Source organism: Schistocerca cancellata, chromosome 8, assembly GCF_023864275.1.
Source record: "Schistocerca cancellata isolate TAMUIC-IGC-003103 chromosome 8, iqSchCanc2.1, whole genome shotgun sequence".
NCBI lineage: Eukaryota > Metazoa > Arthropoda > Insecta > Orthoptera > Acrididae > Schistocerca > Schistocerca cancellata.
In genome coordinates, this window is record NC_064633.1 from 351575302 (window position 1) to 351599181 (window position 23880).

Sequence of the window (23880 nt, forward strand, 5' to 3'; positions counted from 1 at the left end):
GTCGTATTGATGCTATCGAAAGTGCTAGTGACAATAAATCAGACGACACTGCACCGATTTCATTTAACCAAACACCTGAATTTCAAAATTTGCAGCAGACAATTAATGAGATCGACTCGTCTAACAACACGTTGCGTAAAAAACTGTCGAGTTTACAGCAAGAAGTAACAGAGATTAAAAATATTTCAGTTAATACCACATCACAGCAGGCGCCACCATTCGAACATTTGCCAGACTCACGCAGTGCGTATAATTTGAGTAATCTACAGAGAGTACGGGACTTAGATTCCGAACAACCACAGTTCAATAGATACTCTTACGATCCTGAACCTGTTCCATCACACAGAGATGATAATTTCGATTACAAACATTTTCTGTCAGTGAGAAAGTTTAAAGTTTTTAAAAACGATAGAACGCAGATTCACCCGCTGGACTGGATTCAACAATTTAGCTTTGCTCTTCCACCGACTTGGCCTGTTACGCATAAACTTGAATTTATTTGCAGCTTTTTGGAAGGCGAACCGGCAACTCGTATGAGACCGATCGCGAGGCAATGCTACTCAGTAGAGGAATTTCAGAATGCTTTTCTGTCAGCGTACTGGTCGAAGACGACACAGCGCGGAATTAAAGACCAACTAATTAGTTTGCCAAACTATGAAAACTCAAATTTTCCCAGTGTAACGCAATTTTTTGAACACATGGTACAACAAAACCAGTACCTAAGTGAACCGTACAGTGAATCCGCACTTATACAATTATGCATTTCCAAATTACCACGGTCATTACGAGTGTCACTGCTAACGGGTCAGCAAAAAGAAAACATTTCAGCATTCAGGGATCTTTTGCAGCTTTTAGAAGTACAGCAATCTGATTATTCATTTGTAAACAAAAACTTTTCGTATAATAACCAAGGTCAACAAACTTACAGTAATTATGATCAGGGACGTAATTTCAATAGGAAAAGTAACAGACGCTTTAGGAACGACAACTACCAGAACTTAAATCACAGACAAAACTCAGATTGTCAATATCGTCAAAATTTTCAGCAACAGAAAGCACATTATGGTAACAATAGAAATTTTCCACCGCAACAGCATGAAAGTCAACCGGTTAGCATACGTAACCAACAATGTAATGCACAAGGTCAACCAGGCTTTAATGTTCTGCCGCGAGCACGTATAGTCCCTGATACAACAAATAGTAACGCACGACAGCAAGGAAACAACTACGTACAAAGAAGACAATATTTCAATTCCTATCGCAATGCACCGTATAGGAATGACTATCACGACAGACGTAAAGACGATGAGCACAATTATCAGCGTACATATAATAACAGTCGGTCTTACCAGCAACAAAGTAATCAACAAGAATATATTCTCATGAATGAACCCGACAGTAGGTACCATCCAGAGCGTAATACGTCTGGAAGAAGTAATAGGACAGTTCAAATAGTCGAAATGCCACAGAATCCTCCTAATAATAATAACACGTCAGATAGAATCTGACTAGATAATGTACAGATCGCATCTTCCAATAACACAAGCACTACGTTTGACACGCAAAATGTTGTTCACGAGAATGTAATTACCTTTGACGATATCAGAGACACTCTCTTGCAGGAAAGACCATTTGTTCAGAAAACTATTTCACATCCTGTCATCGAAATTAAAATTGGTTCATCAAAATTCTCAGCAGTAATCGATTCCGGATCACCTATATCAGTAATAAATGAGGAGACTTTTAACGTGTGCAACAAAGAGAATACTTATCCGACATTACCTTTAGGCAAAACAAAAGTGAAAGGAGCAGTATCAAGTAAAGGAGTAGACGTTAAATTGCAGACACATTTATCATTTTGTATTGGAGGTCATACTTTCCACTCTAATTTTTGGATTGTTCCTTTACTGACAACAGACGTAATTTTAGGTAATAATTTTCTGGTACAACACGACGCTATTATTGATTTTCAGAATTCCTTTTTAATGTTAAAGGATGAGGATGCACAATTGGCTTTAGAATTTCAGTACTCACTATCTGCGGAAGAACAAACAATTAATCGCACAGAGGTCATTTCCGTATCACGTGGCATAGACTGTAATCCCACATTGTTCACGGATACGTACGTATACAACGGTAATACTCCAGACGAAGCTGACTACGACGTGATGCAAATGATTTCCGATAAAGTTAGACAAAGCAGTGCAACTACAGACGACGAACGTACGCAATTACACAAAATTCTTTTACAGCAAGCTCCAGTTTTTGACAACATTCCTGGTACTATGTCCGGATTTATGTATGAATTTCAAGTGAAACAGCACGACACATTTAAAGCAAAGCATTATCCCATTCCATATATTCACAGAGAACAAGTTAAAAAAGAATTGCAGGATATGCTTGATCAAGGAATTATAGAACCAGCAGTTAGTCCGTACATAAACCCGCTACATATTGTTAAGAAAAAAGATGGCTCACTTCGACTCGTACTTGATTCACGTCACATTAATGACATAATTATTAATTAAACAGATCGACCACAGACATTAGAGGAACTGCTACAGAAATTTCACGGTACTGCTATTTATTCTACATTAGATTTGAAATCGGGATTTTGGCAAATTCAACTTCATCCAAATTGCAGAAAGTATACAGCTTTTCTTTGTTTTGGCGACTGTTATCAATTTTGTAAATTACCATTCGGCTTAACTATTTCTTCTGCGGCTTTTATTCGCGGTTTGAACACAATACTTCCGACAGAACTTAAAGACAGAATTACGACGTACGTAGATGACATTCTTATCGCAGAAGCTAATTGGTCTGAACACAATCTGATTTTAGAACGACTGTTGCAAACTTTTCATGCGCAAGGACTCACAGTTAACCTAAGTAAATCGCACTTTGGCAAAACTTCTATAAAATTTCTTGGACACGTAATTTCAGCAGAAGGCATTGCGCCTGATCCGGAAAAACTTCAAGCTTTACGTGACATTACTGTTCCTACGACGAAGAAACAATTACGCAGCTTTTTGGGCTTAATTAACTTTTTTCGTAAATTTATTCATCACTCCGCTTTAGACACACCCAGGTTGTGCCAATTAACAGGTAAAAACAGTATTTGGTCTTGGGATAAGCAAGCACATTCTGAATTTGTGAAACTGAGAGAAGCCTTGTTGAATGCTCCACTTTTATCGCACCCAGATCTTACCAAAAATTTTTCCATTGCCACCGACAGTTCCAACACAGCTTTAGGCGTACATATTTTTCAGGAAATTGAAGAAGATGGTTCTACAGTAATTAAAAACATCGCATTTGCAAGCCGCATTCTGTCACCTGCTGAACGAAATTATTCCGTTACTGAACTTGAAACATTATGTGTTGTTTGGGCTTTTACGAGATTTCGGCACTTTCTTTATGGAAGACACACTACAGTTTACACAGACCACAGAGCGATACAATTTTTACTTTCAGCTAAATTCACTCACGACAGGTTAAGCAGATGGAAACTTTACTTGCAGGAATTTAATTTCACAATTGTTCACATTCCCGGCACACAAAATGTTGTAGCAGACGCATTATCCCGTTCTCTTTGCAACAATCAGCAAGACATGGCAACCAACTTCTGCAAAACAAATTTCAGTGTCATGTACATTCAGCAAGTAGCATTTGAAAATTTTATTTCATCGTCATTACAGGACATAGCACAAGAACAAAATAAAGACAATGTGTGGAAAGAAATTAAACACCTTTGGCAAGATAGGAAAAATGTTACGATTAGGAACCACTACACTGTACGCAATGACATTCTGTTTCGCCGCTCTCATCCTGACAGCAACAATTGGTTATTATGCATCCCTGACGAACTTGTTAACAAATTAATCTGGTACACTCATTTAAGTTACGCACATTATGGAGCACGAAAATGTTTTCTTATACTGACACAGAACTGTTATTTTACCAACATGGAGAAACGTATACGACGAGTTTTAGCGTCTTGTAAAATTTGCCAGAAAGCTAAATCAGACACCACTTCACATATTCCTCCTTTATATCCCATTGTACCTGTTAAATTAAGACACATGGCCGCAGTAGATATTTTTGGTCCGATTCCGAGAACTAACAGAGGTTTTTGCTACATCTTTGTCGCTGTTGAGCTCACTTCAAAATTTGTTACTTTCACTCCGTTACGCAAAGCTACTGCCAAAACTGTTTCGAAAGCATTTGTAAAACATTTTCTAATTCATGTAGGGCATGTGATGAAAGTAATTTCCGACAATGGACCACAGTTTCGATCTGCAATATGGACACGCATGTTACGAGCCAGAAACATTTCTCCGATCTATATATCCAAGTACCACGCTTCTTCGAACCCCTGTGAAAGATTAATGAAAGAAATTGGTAAGCTGTGCCGAATATACTGCCACAAAAGACGTATTGATTGGGATACATACATACTCTCATTCCAAGATGTAATTAATTCCATTCCAAATGAATCCACTATGCTATCTCCGTCTGTTATACTGAAAAATGTTGAACCACCTAACAAGATTAAAGAATTAGTAAATTTTCCGAGACATCGTCGACTAAGACACCACGAAATAATTGACATTGCACTGAACAACATCAAACGTGCCGCAGAGCGCCGGAGAAGACAGCAAAAACAGGTTTGTACACGCCGCGACTTTCACGTTGGACAGAAAATATTAGTACGTACACACTATTTATCCAGCAAATTAAAAGGTAAGTGCAGTAAATTTGAACTTCTATACGCAGGTCCATATCGGATTCGCAGCATCCCTCACCCCAATGTTGTACACGTCGAAACCTTGAGAACCAGAAAATCGAAAGGCAATCACCATATCTCAAACATTAAACCGTTTATTGAATGAAATCACTTTATGATGTAACATGCTATGATGCCATTTACTAATGCAATTATTTCACCTGAGTAATTACTGATGATTATCGTATTTTTTCTTGGCAAGTGCCCGGCAAGGTAAGGTTAGCAGGTCGCTTTTCTTGTCGTTACACATCAGACCATGCACATTTTCCACTTTTTTATGTACGATTGTATTCCAGTTTTGTCTATATGCACTGTGAAATAGTTAAGACATAAAACACACCAGTCGACTTTGACATTTTTTTTTTTTTTTGGCCTTATGACATCTCAACATCGTGACTTTTACATTTTTTTTGCTGCTGCATTGTGATATTCCGTGTACATTTTTGCCTTTGAACACTGTCTGTGCTTTCGACATATTACGTTTTCTGTCATGTTATGCTGTATGCTTAATTATATTACCGTTAATCAGTAATTACTTAGTGGGTATATGATTTAAATGCAAGACGTTATTCTCTATTCATCAATTTCAGAAAGAAATGATGCGTGTAAGAAATAAATTCAACAGAAATGGGAATTTCACCTACGGAATAAACGATAGAAGATGCAATAACTTTATGAGGAAGAGTAAATGGATCAGGATTAACAAGCATTAACAAGAATATACTATACTCATCGTAGAATAGCAGTCTTAACTAATTTTTTGTTTCAGAATACAAGGTGATTGATGCAGGCTGTCGGACAGAACTACACATCTTAGTTTTAGTGATGAAATATGCTAGAGATAAGGAATAGTTGTGTAATGAATAATGAAGTGATTTTTTTCAGATGATAATGAGTGATGATGAATAATGATGAAGAGTGTGCTACTATGGATAATGAAGTTTTTCTTTACAGGTGATGATAATGATGGAGTTATGAATAATGAAGTAATGAATAATGAAGTTTTTTCTTTACAGATGAGGATAATGTTGAAGTTATGTATTTATGCTACGTAGTTATTTAAGTATTTGTTGCAGTTTGTTTTGACAGCAGGTGTTATATTGCATAGTAGGATGACGGAAAGTTTTGGAAAGGACAGCTATGGAACACATTTTATACACATTTCACTACCTGTTAATTCGAAGTTCACTACTTTTCAGCATAGTGTGCGTTTCTTCTTTCAGGTCAATAATCCATTTTGTATTTTTTTTTTCTTCCAGCAGAAGCTTTTCAAGATACTTACTAAACCTGTTACTTATTATACCTGTACTAGCATTTACATTTTTTACCCATTTGTGTCTATCATTTATACATGTGATCACATTACTGCCTTGTTTCACAACCTTGCTACAGCTGACTCATGACGAATGACGTTACACATTTTTCATTTACAGGAACAACCCAGAACCAATTTTTTTCTTTTTCTCTTCTTGCTTTCCCTTATAATAACGCCATTGTTTATTGTAATGAGACTACTTATAATGTGTATGATTATTAATGCTATGACTGTAATTAGCTGATTTTTAATAATGACTTCGTAATGATCTGAATGTCACTCAATGAATTGTTATTACTTCTTAATGATCTGAATAATACTGAATGAGGAACAATGTTTTATTCTATTCAATACTTGATGGCCACTGAATGCCAATAATTAATGACAATCAATGAATTAGGTTATTAATTATGCCATTAATTAGCTCTTGTTTTCAATGTTGATACTTTGTAACTGGAAAAGAATATGATTCTTTCATAATATTTTGTAATTAGGAAAAGGCTAATTATTCTTACTATACTGAAATGACAAATGATTAATTAACTATGCCATACTTTGTAACTGGAAGAGAATGCGATTGTTTCATAATGCTTTAGGAATAACAAATAATTAATTAACTATGCCATACTTTGTAACTGAAAAAGAATGCGATTGCTTCATAATGCTTTGTAATTAGGAGAAGGCTAATGATTATTACTATTGGAATGACCAATGATTAATTAACTATGCCATACTTTGTAACTGGAAAAGAATGCGATTATTTAATAATGCTTTGTAACTAGGAAAAGAAGGTTACCGATTCTATGTAAAACAATTAATGAACATTTTTCTGTAATACTACATACTTGGTACAGAAGTGTTCAATCACTGGGGTATGAATGCCCCAAACTACTAATGAAAACTGCAATTGTCAATATTATGTGACTTAATGTCCTTCACCTCATGAGCTAACCACCCTGAATTACTGCAATGTCCATTTGTCCTGTCTATCCTAGTGATCATGGAGCACTATCTTTGGTTTTGCACTAATTCTACGATGGTGTGCCTTGTAAGAGCGTGGTGTTGACACGACATGCTGTCCACCACCGTGAGCGATGAAGACGTTATTATGGTCCCACTCTTTGGTGTACCTAGTGTACTGCCAAAATGAGAACATGGAACATTAGTACGACAGTTCAGTGTCTTGGCTACACTGGTAAATTCTCATGGGAAAAGAACTTCAAATTGTGTCACTTGGTGTTGTACTTCTGTGGAAAGATATGGACTTTCAGAACAGCTGTGTGCAATCTAAAGTGCTACAACCATGATGCGATCCTTCCCTTTCCTATCCTAATTCTTGTCACATAGTGAAAATCATTTTTTTGCTAACATTATTTATGTTCATGGGTTATACATTTTTTTGATTCGCTGAACTCCAGTGCGAGTACACTTATGTCACTTGTCGATATGATTTTTTGCCATTATGTTATTTATTGCAAAAAATGCCTAAGACATTTTTTCGATTTGTTCTCAAGTACAGTATGTGCACTCTTGTCTTTTATATTGTATATACATTTTTTTTATTTATTATTTTATTTTAATGATATGTTCTGAACTACAGTGCATGTGCACTTATGTTGTGTGTTAATATGTTTTCTACTGAACTTCAGTGCCTGTGCACTTTTCTCATTTTTCAATATGATTTGTACTCATTCTGTATATTCAATACTTCACTACGTATGCACTTATGTCATTTGTTACTAATTATATATACATTTCATCATTTACTGATATGTTCTCAACTGCAGTGCATGTGCACTCATGTCACTTGTCAACATAATATTTTTTGCCAGTCTGTTTATTTGTTCTGAATATGCTAAAGAATTTTTTCAGTGCCTGTGCACTTTGTTATCTGTCAAATAATTTGTATATACATTTTTCTGATTTGCTACTATGTTTTGTACTCACATTTTGTCTTTGTCTGATATATTTTGTACTTAGTGCGTGTGCACAACATTTAATTCATGTACTACATCTAAATATTCTGTAAGTTGTAGAAGTTTGTTAATTAAAGAAAAATTTTGCCGCGCTTGGCAAGCCCAAATGACTCACCATCGCTGCCAAATTTTTGCCCCCCCAGTGGAGGGTTATGAAACACGTATGTAACATAGCAGCGATGGCGAGGCATTGTAGCATCTGTGACCAGAGAGTATGCGCTTGACCGTGCGAGTGTTGCGAGCGGTTCTCAGTCTGTCGGTCAGTCGTTGCGAGTCTGTAGCTCTGTCTAGTCGTCATGTAGTGCAGTACTCAGTCAGTAATCGTTGAGAGCAGTTCGTTTGTAGTCGTCATGTAGTGCAGTACTCTGTTAGTAGTCGTTGAGAGCAGTTCTGTAGTAGTCGTCATGCAGAGCAGTCGGTCAGTAGTAGCAGCCCAGTGCGGTTGTGTGATGTAGTCTGTCGGCAACACTGGTCAAGATGCTGAATGAGGTATATTGTTAATTAAGGTAATCATCAGATAATTTAAAGTTCATTTATTGTAATTAATTTCCAACAAGTGCCCCAATAATAATTATGATTTCAAAAGCAATTTTATTGAACTAAATTTCGTTCCACTTCCCTTAAACAAATTTCAGTTAAATTACAAAAAAAAGGAATATTATTATTTGCAATGCAGTTCCTCCAAGCTGTGCGCAAGAATAAGAGCAGAAATTTGACTAGCAGTTACAATGAGGTAAGAATTTAATTCTGATTTTTGCACAGGGCCAAAGACCGATATTTCGGTTTAATTGAAATTTCATTATCACTGAGATTTTCTTATCACTGAATTGACTTTCATTATTTTCGTGAGGAATTTATACTTGGGTCAGATTGCTAATTTTTGTTTAATTGTCATTGTCAGTAGATTTCATTGCGGGAGGTTACACTTGGCTCCCATTTATTATTATATTATTTTATTTAAATATTTCTGTGGGGACGATATTGCTTCTTGGCTCCATTTCTATATAACATTGTCACGTAAAATTTTGTGGGGAGGTTACAAAGTGCATTTGCCAATTCTGTAACATTTGTGTGGTATAATAAGCACTGACACCAACTATTCAAACTGAACGAGGTCCAGGTGCCACATATGCCATTTGAGTTGAATAGTACGAAGCGGATGCTCCTTCAGGATACAAATACTAACCTGAATACTGTCGCAAGCCAGCACACAGCATTATGCGAGAAATAGTGACGTAACTTCCAGAAAATCATCTGAAGATGGACCTGAAAAGGTTCGAATACCGGTTCATGGAATAACTATTAAAAAAAGTGACTGGTTGTTGTTTTATATATTTACATTCCACAACTTATTAATCCTCCTCTGTAGTTAATGTCAAATCGCAGGAACATTACTTGCTAAATTGCGCTACCATCTTGTATCTTATCTAAAAAACTAAACTCTTCCTGAACAGGTCATGAAGGCCCGACGATATCAACCAGTCGCCGTGTCATCCTCAACCCAAGGGCGTCACTAGATGCGGATGTGGAGGGGCTTGTGGTCAGCACACCGCTCTCCCGGCCGTATGTCAGTTTCCGAGACCGAATTTTATCTTATCTGCGAAACAAAATTTCAGTATCAAGTTAAGTCAGACTTCATAGTTAGCTTCCTTTATGAACAACGCTAGTACTTGGTACAATTTTGCCTGATTAGGGTGGTGACAGTTTTCTTTTCGTAATTACATTTTACTTCATTTCCGATAGAGCCCCGTTTCAATTCCCGTTTGTTCTACTATTGTTTCCTTTCAATAAAACTCTTTTCGAGAAACGAAAACTGTCCACATCTTTACGTTACGCACGTTCAAATTAAATCCTTTTACAGAAGCAACATTATGGATCTACTGATAGGAGTAGCCGGTAGCGTTATAAGCCAAAACGCAGACGAGGCAGCCTATTGATAGACTAGAGTATGGTGAGGTAACTTGTTTGCTGTATTTCTTGGTGAACAACGATGCAACGACTCAAAGCTCCTTTGGAGAAGTTGTACTACGACGGTTCACCATCATGTAAGACAGTGGTTAGGCAGCACAGACACTGCTTACATGCAATTAAACAAAATTCGCTGAACCGACTCAACCAGAGAAATGTTGCAGGTATGTAAGTCTCCAGATGAGGTCTCCAGTACCTTAATCATAGCTTAATCATGATGGATGAGTGCAGAATATTTTTTAAAAACAAATAACGAATGTAAGCAATAGGACGTGTGTATTCTAATGTAGAATATGCAAAAGAAGTTGTTCCTCTTCTGGAAACAGTGTATCGCTCCTTTTTTTTTTATCTCAGAGTAGCACTTCCACCCTACGTTCTCAATTACGTGCCGGATGTATCCCAACCTCTGTCTTCCTCTACAGATTTTACCCTCTTCAGAGCCCCGTAGTACCATGGAAGTTATTTCAAGATGACGTATCACATATCCTATCATCCTGTCCCTTCTTCTTATCAATGTTTTCCTATTTTTCCTTTCCTCGATGATTCTGTGAAGAACCTTGTCGTTCCTTACCTTATCAGTTTGCCTAATTTTGAACATTATTTCGCAGCACAACATCTCAAATACTTCGATTCTCTTCTGTTTACAATTTCTTTTCGCTTGTCTTTTCGTAAGAGCGCAGCTCCGCACATTTTTCTTGTATGTCTTCTTCCACAGCCTACCTTCGCGAGCAGATGCGTCTTGTGATTTGATGTCAGCTAGTTTTTTTCTTCTAATTAAGTATGAAACAAATGTAAAACAAATCTTTTGTTATTATTCTTGTCATAAATTCTCCTAGTGGGGATATTTATATGTTAATGTACTCATTAACACTGTTTCACATCGTTCTGGCTGAAATAATGAAGTCGGCAGATCATTGTGAAGAGACGTAATGACGGAACGTGCATTGCGTTCAGTTATAATTTGTTACTGCTCATAGTACATCGCATCCATGAGATTAAATGCCGGTCATTTTAATGTGTCTTGCGCTTGTTAAATGCAAGAAATTACTACTAATTAGGCGGTAATTCGGTCGGGCTTTGATCCCATTAGATTCTGGTCCTACTAAACAATATTGGTGGATGAAAACTAGCTCAAGTATTTGTTGGCAACATACCTATGCCCTTTACTGACCATGCTACGTTTTAGTGCCACGCACAAAAGGGGTGCGTTATTGTATCTATATTCCCACCATTTAAACGATGTACTGCTCTGCCGATAGTTGCATTATTGTTGAAGAACGTCATTTATGTCAGTTACTGCTTAATTAAATTGATTGCCACATTTAGGGACTTTACAGTCAACGGAAACTATTATTAATATACACTGCTGACCATTAAAATTGCTACACCAGGTAGATACGCAGATGATAAACGGGTATTCATTGGACAAATATATTATACTAGAACTGACATGTGAATACATTTTCACGCAATTTTGGTGCATAGATCCTGAGAAATCAGTACCCAGAACAACCACCTCTGGCCGTAATAACGGCCTTGATACGCCTGGGCATTGACTCAAACAGAGTTTGGATGGCGTGTACAGGTACAGCTGCCCATGCAGCTTCAACACGATACCACAGTTCATCAAGAGTAGTGACTGACGTATTGTGACGAACCAGTTGCTCGGCCACCATTGATCAGGCGTTTTCAATTGGTGGGAGATCTGGAGAATGTGACGGCCAGGGCAGCAGTCAAACATTTTCTGTATCAAGAAAGGCCCGTACAGGACCTGCAGCTTGCGGTGAACTGTAGGTTTTCGCAGGGATCGAATGAAGGGCAGAGCCACGGGTCGTAACACATTTGAAATGTAACTACCACTGTTCAAAGTACCGTCAATGAGAACAAGAGGTGACCGAGACGTGTAACCAGTGGCACCCCATATCATCACTCCGGGTGATTCGCCAGTACGGCGATGACGAATACTCGCTACCAAAGAGCGCTCACCGCGATGTCGCCAGACAGGGATGCGACCATCATGATGCTGTAAACAGAACCTGTATTCATCCGAAAAAAATGACGTTTTGCCTTTTGTGCACACAGATTCGTCGTTGAGTACACCATCGCAGGCGCCCCTGTCTGTGATGCAGCGTCAAGGGTAACCGCAGCCATGGTCTCCAAGCTGATACTCCATGCTGCTGCAAACGTCGTCGAAATGTTCGTGCAGATGGTTGTTGTCTTGCAAACGTCCCCATCTGTTTACTCAGGGATCGAGACGTGGCTGCACCATCCGTTTCAGCCATGCGGATAAGATTCCTTTCATCTCGACTGCCAGTGATACGAGGCCGTTGGGATCCAGCATGGCGTTCCGTATTACCCTCCTGAACCCACTGATTCCGTATTCTGCTAACAGTCATTGGATCTCGACCAACGCGAGCATCAATGTCGCGATACGATAAACCGCAACCGCGATAGGCTACAATCCGACCATTATCAAAGTCGGAAACGTGATGGCACGCATTTCTCCTTCTTACACGAGGCATCACAACAACGTTTCACCAGGCAACGCCGGTCAACTGCTGTTTGAGTATGAGAAATCGGTTGGAAATTTTCCTCATCTCAGCACGTTGTAGGGTCGCCACCGGCGCCAACCTTGTGCGAATGCTCTGAAAAGCTAAACATTTGCATATCACAGCATCTTCCTCCTGTCGGTTAAATTTCGAGTCTGTAGCACGTCATCTTCGTGGTGTAGCAATTTTAATGGCCAGTAGTGTAGATATAGAGAGCAACGCAATTTTATTGTAAGAGGAGAACCCACACTCAAGTGTGCTTTTATTCTATTTCATTATATGAACTCCGTAGATGCTGGTAGACATTTTAGCGTAGTAGCCTCATCACCTAAGTTCTACAACCTTATTTCGAGAGTATCGTGTCGGGAAACGCGTTGTTGAACTGTATGTAGGACAGCAAACGATTGAATGCTACCAGTTTATGTGCGTTGATGAAGTGAACACATAATACTCTTCCTATATGAAGTGAGTTTTCAGAATAGATTGATGCATCGAATCCGTTCCCTTGATTTTCCCACAAATGTAGCTATTTGATCATCAAATTTCAAATTTAGAAACTATTTTCTCTGCGGTATTTGTACGACGTTATTGATTTAAAACTGTCTCCGTTCATTCCTACTCGCAGATACCAATACATTTCTTCTTTTCGCTAAATATGTTACTTCGCACGTCTGTGCAGCTAATAGCAGTCCCTGATATTTTCATTAGTATGATGTGGAGATCGTACTAGGCATTCATGTAAATTTCGTAGGGTAACTCCTTAGAGAACGTTACAGAGTTCTCTGCAGTAGCACTGAAATTGCGATTAATGCCAGACACTGGTACAAAGACAAAATATTTAACCAGTAAATCAGCAATGAGCTGTCCACGGATGTAGATTCCCTTCATAAATTTGAGTACTGATTATATGCCACAATACAGTGTTCTGTCAGTCAAAAATCCTAATTGTAGTGACAAATAGCACTAAGTGACAGAGATGGAGCCGTTTTCATTAGCAAGTCTCGATGCACCAATGAGAACGTAAAAGGCATATGTCACATCGATTTAATTAACCTCGTAGTTTGTTTTTGCTACCGTTACCAACAATTATACTGAGTTCGCAGTTTCATTATAAGGCTTAGTTAACTCTGCGTATCAGCTACATTCGTATATTTCTTTTTCCTTTCATTTGTTTCCTTTTTTTGTGTAACACGACTTATTGTTAGTAAGCAGAACACCTGTGTGGCGATGGCCATTTACCACCATCGGCTGTGTTCCCATTGGAATGAGGAAAAGCTCGGAGGTTCTGCCGCCAGCAGAGTCGTAGGACAGTGAGAAAATACTCGCCGTGAAAAAATGGCTGGGCTGGTTCTCCAGGTTGGGAGTTTTGCACTGGGCTAAGAAATTCTCCCATAAAACGACACACGTTACGGATCGTCAAGGAGATAGAAATGGAACCAAGGGACATCGGCTTACGACAAAGGACTTACAATTCGGAACTGGAACATTAGGATTTTGGCAACACCTGAGGCTCTTAAGATTCTGAAAGAAGAAACTGACAGATATGAACTGGATAAAGTTGCACTACGAGAAACAAGATGTCCAGGTACAGGAAAGCTGGAAAAGGACAAGCACAGTCTATACTACGGTGGATAGGAAGACGGAATATTTCACAATGGAGTAGGTTTCAGGGTAAATAAAATAATAGCTGAGACATTAAATGATTTTCAATCAGCTGATGGCAAAATGGCAGCTATAAGACGAAGAAATCGATTCACAAATGTAACAATAATTAGGTCACATGCCCCTATAACTGAGGTAGTGGAGGAGGAAGGAAAGACGGTTGAATATTAAAAACCTGTTTAGAATCATGCCTCTGGATGAAACGATCCTCAACAACAATTTCTTGAAACATTTGCGTCTGAATGTAGACGGGATAGCATAATTAATCAACTTACTTAGGCTGCTTCCGCCCTACAATTAATCCACTTTGAACGGTCGTTATTATAAACAGAGTGGAGGTCCGGCCATGGGCAAATGCTTAACAGGGTTTTTGATGGATACCTTTGACAATCATCTTTAGTGCGAATATTTTAAACGGAATAATGGAAATGAAATGAACGTATGGCATCGTTGGCCGGGAGGCCCCTATTCGGGGAAGTACGGCCACCAATTGCCAGATTGGATGACTTGCATGCCGGGATAAGGATGAAAAGATGATGAGAACAATACAACAACCAGTCCACGAGAGGAGAAAATCTCGAACCTGGCCGGGAATCGAACACAGGCCCGATTGATTGGGCATGAACACCTTACCACAAAGCTATGTAGGCGGACAGACGGGACACTAATATCTCCCAACAGGTACTCTTTTTTCAGCGTACACACATGACATCGTTATTGTCTTCAGAGGCCTTGCACGAATAGATGGTATTCATTCACGAAGATATGAATCATAACAGGACGCGTAATTAGTTAGACTTGACATTTCAGCATGTTAGGGATATGATTCGGTTTGACATCTATTTTATCCGAGCGAGATGGCGCAGTGGTTAGCATACTGGACTCGCATTCGGAAGGACGACGGTTCAAACCCACGTACGGCTATAATGATTTACATTTTCCGTGATTTCCCTAAATCTCTTCAGGCAAATGCCAGGATGGTTCCTTTGAAAGCGCATGGCCGAATTCCTTCCCTAACCGACGGGACCGATGACCTCGCTGTTTGGTCCCCTCTCCCAAATCACCCAACCAACCATCTATTGTAAACCAACGACAAGCAATTCTATAACCCATGCTTCCTCTTGCATCCGCATCGTATGAGTTTTTTCAAACCTGTGCTGTATCGCATTAGTGAGATACTGCTCAGCCAATCCTCTATACATACAGAGTTAGCGAATCTAAAAGGCATCGCTGCAAGTAATTCCTACAGTCCTGAAATTGATGATAAGCTATACAAAGAAAAAAAAAACATCAGTAGCTGAGCATAGAGTTCTTCCCGTTGAAACGTCCCCTTTGAACAATTATACACGACTGTGCTTAAACTGACACACAATATTTTTAGCGCAACGCAATCTGACTATCAAAGATCCCTGCAAAAGAATGGCCCTGAGTAACATTAAACTATACCTTTCAGAAATCACTTACCTCACAAAAATCTTCATTACTCGAACTACTGCAATACAGCGAGCGCCACTACTGCCAGCTAAATAAAAGATTCAAACTACGGAAGGCACTAACTACTGATAGGGATAGTTAGCAAATGAAAGATATTAACAGAGAACAAACAATTTATTTACCTTAATAGTCATAATATATATAGCAGTTCATGACAAATTACAAAACTCCGCCATCTCTCTCCCCACATCCACCACTGCTGGCGGCTCACCTCCAACTGCGCAACGCTACGCGCTGTTCACATCCCAGCTGCCGCTGCCCAACACTACAATGGCAGACAACAATGCAAACTAGCCACAGACTGCACACAGCACAGCCAGTGATTTTCATACAGAGCGCTACGTGGCATTACCAATATAAAAGTCTAAACAGCCTACTTACACCGTGTCGCTGTGTACGAGATCCCGTTCATGGGGAACCTCTCTTATGATTTGGCTAAGCTTTATGAGAACCAGGTTCTGCGTGTTATTTTCACTACTGCTTCAGCTTAATTACATTTATTTTGTTGTGTATGAAGTTAGGGGAGTTATGTTTGAAAGTGGGTGCTTCTTGATGACCTCTCTTATAGTCTGTAATTTATATTTTTAAACTAAAGAAAAGAAAGAGGTCTTTGCAAGTGGTCTGCAATGCTTACGACAGCCCCTGTTCCTTATGCCTTGATGTTTGGATTGTTAATTTTCTATACATACACTGTGCAAGCACTCCAGAACATTGGTAGTTTATTCCATACGACATTTATGTACCTTAATTTACTAGGTTTACGTAGTTTTTGTATTTCATAAATGTACCTTTCGCTGGTCATGCACGCCACCTGGGCACCGCTTGTCACACTAAAAGTGGTGTTTACATCCTGTTCTGCCGCAGGCGTATTTGTGAGCACGCCAAAGGAACGCTGTGCTCTGTGCTGCATGCGGCTCATACGGCGTTTATTTTGTGAGCCTGGCACTATTTTGTACTGCTACGGGGGAGTCAGAAGGTGTATCCCAGGTAACATGCGATAGTCGGTGAAGTTTTCCCGCCACCTTTCTGTACCTTCTCGACAATATACTGGCGGTTTTCTTTTATTTTAACTAGGTCCACGGTCCACTTTCCATTTTATATGTTTTTATGGCGGATGGTTTACATAACCAGTTATTGTTGGGCCAATTTCCCATTTTGTATGGCTTGATGATATCGCGGTGACTGCTTAATATCCAGCATTTTTAAAGTAAGGTTCTATTACTTTCCGTCTTAAACCTGCGCAGTACATACGGCCATTCTCCTTCATCTATTTGTTACGAATTCTTTGGTTGCTTGTGTTTGTAGACAACCTGATAATGTCCTAGAAGGGCGAAATGCGTCGTCGATATTAAATAATTTCGAAATGAAGACAGCTTTTATTCTGAAAATACATTTTCCATAAGATATATGAAGAGGTAATTAGTAAGGCACCAGGATAAGATGTGATTCTCATTGTTGGAGACGCCAATGCCAAAGTCGGAAGGGAGACTGTATGGAATGGAATAAAGGAGATATGCCGCGCGGGGTAGCCGCTCGGTCGAGGTAGGGCGTCTTGTCACGATCCGCGCGGCATTCACCCCCCCCCCCCCCTCCCCTCCCATCAGATGTTCGAGCCCTCCCTCGGGCATGTGTGTGTGTGTGTTGTCCTTAGCGTAAGTTAGGGGCCGATGACCTCAGCAGTTTGGCCCCCTAAGACCTTACAAATGGTTCAAATGGCTCTAAGCACTACGTGACGTAACATCTAAGGTCATCAGTCCCCTAGACTTAGAACTACTTAAACCTAACTAACCTAAGGACATCACACATATCCATGCCCGAGGCAGGATTCGAATCTGCGACCGTAGCAGCAGCGCGGATCCGGACTCAAGCGCCTAGAACCGCTCAGCCACAGCGGCCGGCTAAGACCCCAAAACAAATTAAAAAAAAAATACCAATAATGGAGACAGGAAGTTCACACGCTGAAAGTAACGACAGTGGAGTGAGACTTGTTAGCTCTGCAAGTGCTACCAACCTAAGGACCATGACTACATACTTTCTTCGCAAGGAAATTAACAAGGTAACTTGGGTACCACCAGACGACACACTAACACCGGAAATATATCATGTTCTGGCAGACCAACGGCACAAAAGGAGTGTAATGAACGTGAAAACCATGAAGTGAGCCGACACACTTTTACGAGAACGAATAGCTATAGAAAGGCTAAGGAGAAGACACAACATAAAAGAATGGAATATTGGCTTAGGAAAATTGAAAGATACCGAAGGCACGGGAAGTCGTCATTAAACTTCAAAATAGATTTCAACTTTTATAGTCCTGTCTTCCTCAGTTGCGTGTAATATTACGGTATATTAATAATTTTTACTTATGGACCGTCTGACACCTCCAAAAGTTAGTTACAAAACACTATAAAGTAGGAAACAACAGAACAGTGATAAACACAGGAAACCTAATAGAAAACATACAGAACATACAGGTACCACACACAGCATCACTGATTTCATTCGATATAGAAAATATGTATACCTCCATTCCTATCACAGAAACAATAGAAATCATAGAACAAAATCTCTCATCCCACAGCAACCTCACCACAGACGCAATAAAAGAAATAACAGATATGCTCAGACTGACAACTGAACAAAACTATTTTCAGTTTGAGAAAGAATATTATCTACAAACTGATGGACTGCCCATGGGATCCCCAATATCAGGAACACTAGCAAACATTTTCATCAGTCACCTAGAAAATCAGATATTTGATAAGATAACCACAAATGAAAGTTTCAAAATCATATATTGGTACAGATACGTGGATGACATTATTTGTCTGGTAGATGAGCCAAGTGAAAAAATAGATGAACTCCATTCAGAAATAAACAAAGCTCATCAGAACATAAAATTCACACTTGAAAAAGAAAAAGAAAATCAAATAAATTTTCTTGACATTACAATTAAAAAAGAAAATGGTAAACATACATTTAGCATCTTTAGAAAACCAACAGCCACAGACACAATAATACATTCCACATCCAACCACCCCCACAGCCAGAAACTTGCAGCACTAAGACACATGTTACATAGATTAAACAGAATCCTACTCAGCAAGAGAAACTATGAACAAGAAATGAGTACAATCATACAAATAGCTAGGAACAAAGGGTATGACACACATGTGGTACACAAGCTCAATCAAAAAATAAAAACACAAATAAAAAACAAACACAACAGTTACACAATACAAAAGAACTCACAAGCTGAAAACTTACAAACATACTCAACAAACACACACAATGACAACACCACACAGAAAAGAAGCAGATGGTACACCATGACCTACACACATAAACTAACACACAGAGTTGCAAACATCCTAAAGAGACAGGGCTTCAAAATAGCATATAAGGCTGGGCAAACCCTTCAATCACACCTAAGCCAGCCAGCTATCAAGAGAGACAAATTCCAACAATCAGGAATATATAAACTTGAATGTCAAAGTTGTGATGCAGTATACATAGGCATGACATGCAGGAATTTTCAAACAAGATACAAAGAACATATCAGATGTTGGAAGTATGAAACAAACCATTCCACATTTGCAGAGCATTTAAAACACTACAACCATCATCCTACAAACATGGAAGAAGAAATGAAAATAATGAGAATAAGCAACCATGACAAACATCTTATACAAATGCAATAAAACTTCCACATCCAGAAAGCCATAGCAGAAAACAAACATGTGATAAATGAACAAACACACATCAGCACTTAGTAAAGGAAATGATAACATAAAACAAAAAATAATAAAAAAACACAAAAAAAACAAAAAAAGAAAGAGAATTCTCCCCACACACACATACACCACACACACACAAATGCATACACGAACAGACCACAGATACTTCAATAGTTACACTCATAAGTTTGGCAATAACATTCGATCTTTGGCAAAAACATTTGACAGTCGTCAACAGAAACCAAAACATTGCTTTAAAACAAGCGTTCTGTGCATAGCGTTGTGGAATGGCGAAAAAACCCGCAAATTGGCGTTCATAAGAAGAAGAACAACACCAAAAATGCAACAGGAGCGTAATATGTAGGAAATTGTCCACGCAACCTGTAAATACAGTTCAAAACATTACTACTTAATAGGAAATACCAACCACCAGAACTGTTTATAACCTATAGGCACAATGACAAAAATGTAAATAAAATAGCTAACATATGTACATATTCCAGGCCACTGATGATGCCTTGCAGAAAGTAAAGGCGAAACGCGTATGGCACTAAAATTGTGTTTTATTCAGTTGCTGTCAGACGGTCCATAAGTAAAAATTATTAATATACCGTAATATTCAAAATAGATTTCAGTTTCTAACAATGGAAAACCATCTCGACACTGAAGGCATGTTTAAAGTGATGAAAACGTATGTGGAAGCAGCAGCAGTAGAGGTTTTCGGAAAAAGGAAAAGAAGGAAGGAAAAGCCACGATTCTCGGAAAAATGTGAGCAAAAAGTTAAAGAAAGAAGAGCAGCAAAAGGGAGACACCTAAAGGAAGATTTCAATGAAAGCAAATAAGCGTATAAAAATGTTGACAAGGAAACCAAAGGTCTTCTCAAATGAAAAAGAGAGAACACACCGAAATTCTAGTTGAAAGAGCATAAAAGCATGAAGAAATCTACACTAAACTCCGCCCGAACAGGCCATGAAAGCCCTACGGTACCCATCGGACACCGTGTCATTCTCAACGCAGCGGCGTCACTGGATGCGGAATTGGGTGGGCCTGTGGTCAGCACACCGCTCTCCTGGCCGTATGTCTGTTTACGAGACCTGAGCCGTTACTTCTGTCGAATGTCTCCTCAGTTTGCCTCATAAGAGCTGAATGCATGCCGCTGGTCAACATCCAAGTACTAGCCTAGCCCGATAACGCTTGACTTCGGTGATCTGACGGTAACCGGTGTTACCAAGGCGGCAAGGCCGTTGGCATAAAAGGATAAAATTGCAGGGAATGCAAAAGATTTTTGCAGGTCATTTGTGTTTTTCAAAAAAGGATACAGACCACTGATGTATGGCATTAAACATAGAAAATGGCAATGCAGTTCTGGAAAGGACAAAAGGTAAGGAAATTTGGAAGGAATAATTTGAGGAGCCTTTAAACGTTGTAGATGGAGACACAGAAATGGACGAACAACGAATGTATCAGGCTTACAGCCCGTAGTTCGTTGCCGAAATTGGAAGTTAAAGAAGACGCAATAAAAATATTAAAAAGTAACGAAGCTCTTAAGAAAGATAGAATAACAGCTGAACTGCTTAAGAAGGGTGGAGATACCGTTGCGAAACGAGTATACAAACTCGTGGCCAAGATTTGGAACGAAAAAATAATACCATCTGAATGGAAAGAAGTGGTCATGGTACCAATGCATTGACAGGACGATACACAAGAATGCACAAATTATAGAGGTATCTCACTAATAAGAAGAACGTGCAATGTGTTCTTCAAAATTTTCCAGAACAAAATGCCACCGTATTTAAGATAGATAATAGATCAGAAACAAGTAGGACTTACGAAGAATCGCTCCACCACTGATCAGATTTCGTACTGAGAGGAGTCATATCAAAGTATTGGTGTCCGCAGCTCGTGGTCTAATGACTAGCGTTGCTACATCTGGATCATGGGGTCCCGGGCTCGATTCCTGGCCGGTTTGGCGATTTTCTCTGCCCGGGGACTGGGTGTTTGTGTTGTACTCATCATTTCGTCACCATCATGATGATTCGCGACAGTGGCTACATTGGACTGTGTAAAAAAATTGTACTGTGTAAAAATTGGGACTTCGTGTGAGCGCTGATGACAGCGCATCTGAGCGCTCCACAAACCAAACATCATCATCATCAAAGTATTGTTAATACAACAAAACAGTGGTGATATTGATGATTGGCTTAAAGAAAGCCTACGATAGCATAAACAGAGAAAATTTGTGGGAGAAAATGCAGAAATTTGGAATATCAAGCTACGTTAGAAGACTCAAAAGGAATAATGAAAACAGGTGGGGAATATTCCGTGGTTTTTGACATAAAAACAGGAATAAGATGGAGTATCACCACTTTTGTTTAGTGTAATAACACAGGCAGCACTGGATGTCACAACTTGTGAAGAAGAGGAAGGCACTAACGTAGGAATAAAAATGAATATACTGGCCGGAATAGGCGCTACGTTAGTAGTGTGTGGATAGGCCAATAATTTGGGTGTGAAGGGTGGCGTGCGAGGATAGTCCATGCACTTGTCACGACCACTGTGACCGGCCGGCGCAGCGGGCATCGCTACTGCCTAGTAAGCAGGAACTGATCACGACTCCTGGTCCGGTACAAATTTCCAACTTTCCCCCTTGATTTAAATAAATGCCCACTCACAGACAATGTCTGTACTTCTTTTGTGCTTCAAGCTATGTACAAGTCCACACTGGTGAAAATGCGAATAAGTTTGTGAAACAAGGCCGTGCAATGCATGACATACCGTAAATGCTGCAGCGTTTTATTATTCAGATTAGCGGAGGGTATGTTCTGACGTCCCGCCGGCTGCAGGGCGAAGTTTATTTTACTGTTTTGTCAATGAGGAGTGACGAAAGTTATGATCTAGCAAATAGCAGAGTTACAACCCGAATCAAACTGAAATTACGTTTCCTCCTACATGCGGAGGTTTTTATCGACAATTGCAATTTTCGAGTGCTGGGATTTATCATACATTGAAAGCCTCTATGAGGGTGAAGATTTGTCTGATGTGATAGAAGAAGAAACAGGAGTCGATTTAGAAGAGATAGGGGATCCAGTATTAGAATCCAAATTTAAAAGAGCTTTGGAGGACTTACGGTCAAATAAGGCAGAAGGGATAGATAACATTCCATCAGAATTTCTAAAATCATTGGGGGAAGTGGCAACAAAACGACTATTCACGTTGGTGTGTAGAATATATGAGTCTGGCGACATACCATCTGACTTCCCGAAAAGCATCATCCACACAATTCCGAAGACGGCAAGAGCTGACAAGTGCGAGAATTATCGCACAATCAGCTTAACAGCTCATGCATCGAAGCTGCTTACAAGAATAATATACAGGAGAATGGAAAAGAAAATTGAGAATGCGCTAGGTGACGATCAGTTTGGCTTTAGGAAAAGTAAAGGGACGAGAGAGGCAATTCTGACGTTACGGCTAATAATGGAAGCAAGGCTAAAGAAAAATCAAGACACTTTCATAGGATTTGACGACCTGGAAAAAGCGTTCGACAACATAAAATTGTGCAAGCTGTTCGAGATTCTGAAAAAAGTTGGGGTAAGCTATAGGGAGAGACGGGTCATATACAATATGTACAACAACCAAGAGGGAATAATAAGAGTGGACGATCAAGAACGAAGTGCTCGTATTAAGAAGGGTGTAAGACAAGGCTGTAGCCTTTCGCCCCTACTCTTCAATCTGTACATCGAGGAAGCAATGATGGAAATAAAAGAAAGGTTCAGGAGCGGAATTAAAATACAAGGTGAAAGGATATCAATGATACGATTCGCTGATTACATTGCTATCCTGAATGAAAGTGAAGAAGAATTAAATGATCTGCTGAACGGAATGAACACTCTAATGAGTACACAGTATGGTTTGAGAGTAAATCGGAGAAAGACGAAGGTAATGAGAAGTAGTAGAAATGAGAACAGCGAGAAACTTAACATCAGGATTGATGGTCACGAAGTCAATGAAGTTAAGGAATTCTGCTACCTAGGCAGTAAAATAACCAATGACGGACGGAGCAAGGAGGACATCAAAAGCAGACTCGCTATGGCAAAAAAGGCATTTCTGGCCAAGAGAAGTCTACTAATATTAAATACCGGCCTTAATTTGAGGAAGAAATTTCTGAGGATGTACGTCTGGAGTACAGCATTGTATGGTAGTGAAACATGGACTGTGGGAAAAACGGAACAGAAGAGAATCGAAGCATTTGAGATGTGGTGCTATAGACGAATGTTGAAAATTAGGTGGACTGATAAGGTAAGGAATGAGGAGGTTCTACGCAAAATCGGAGAGGAAAGGAATATGTGGAAAACACTGATAAGGAGAAGGGACAGGATGATAGGACATCTGCTAAGAC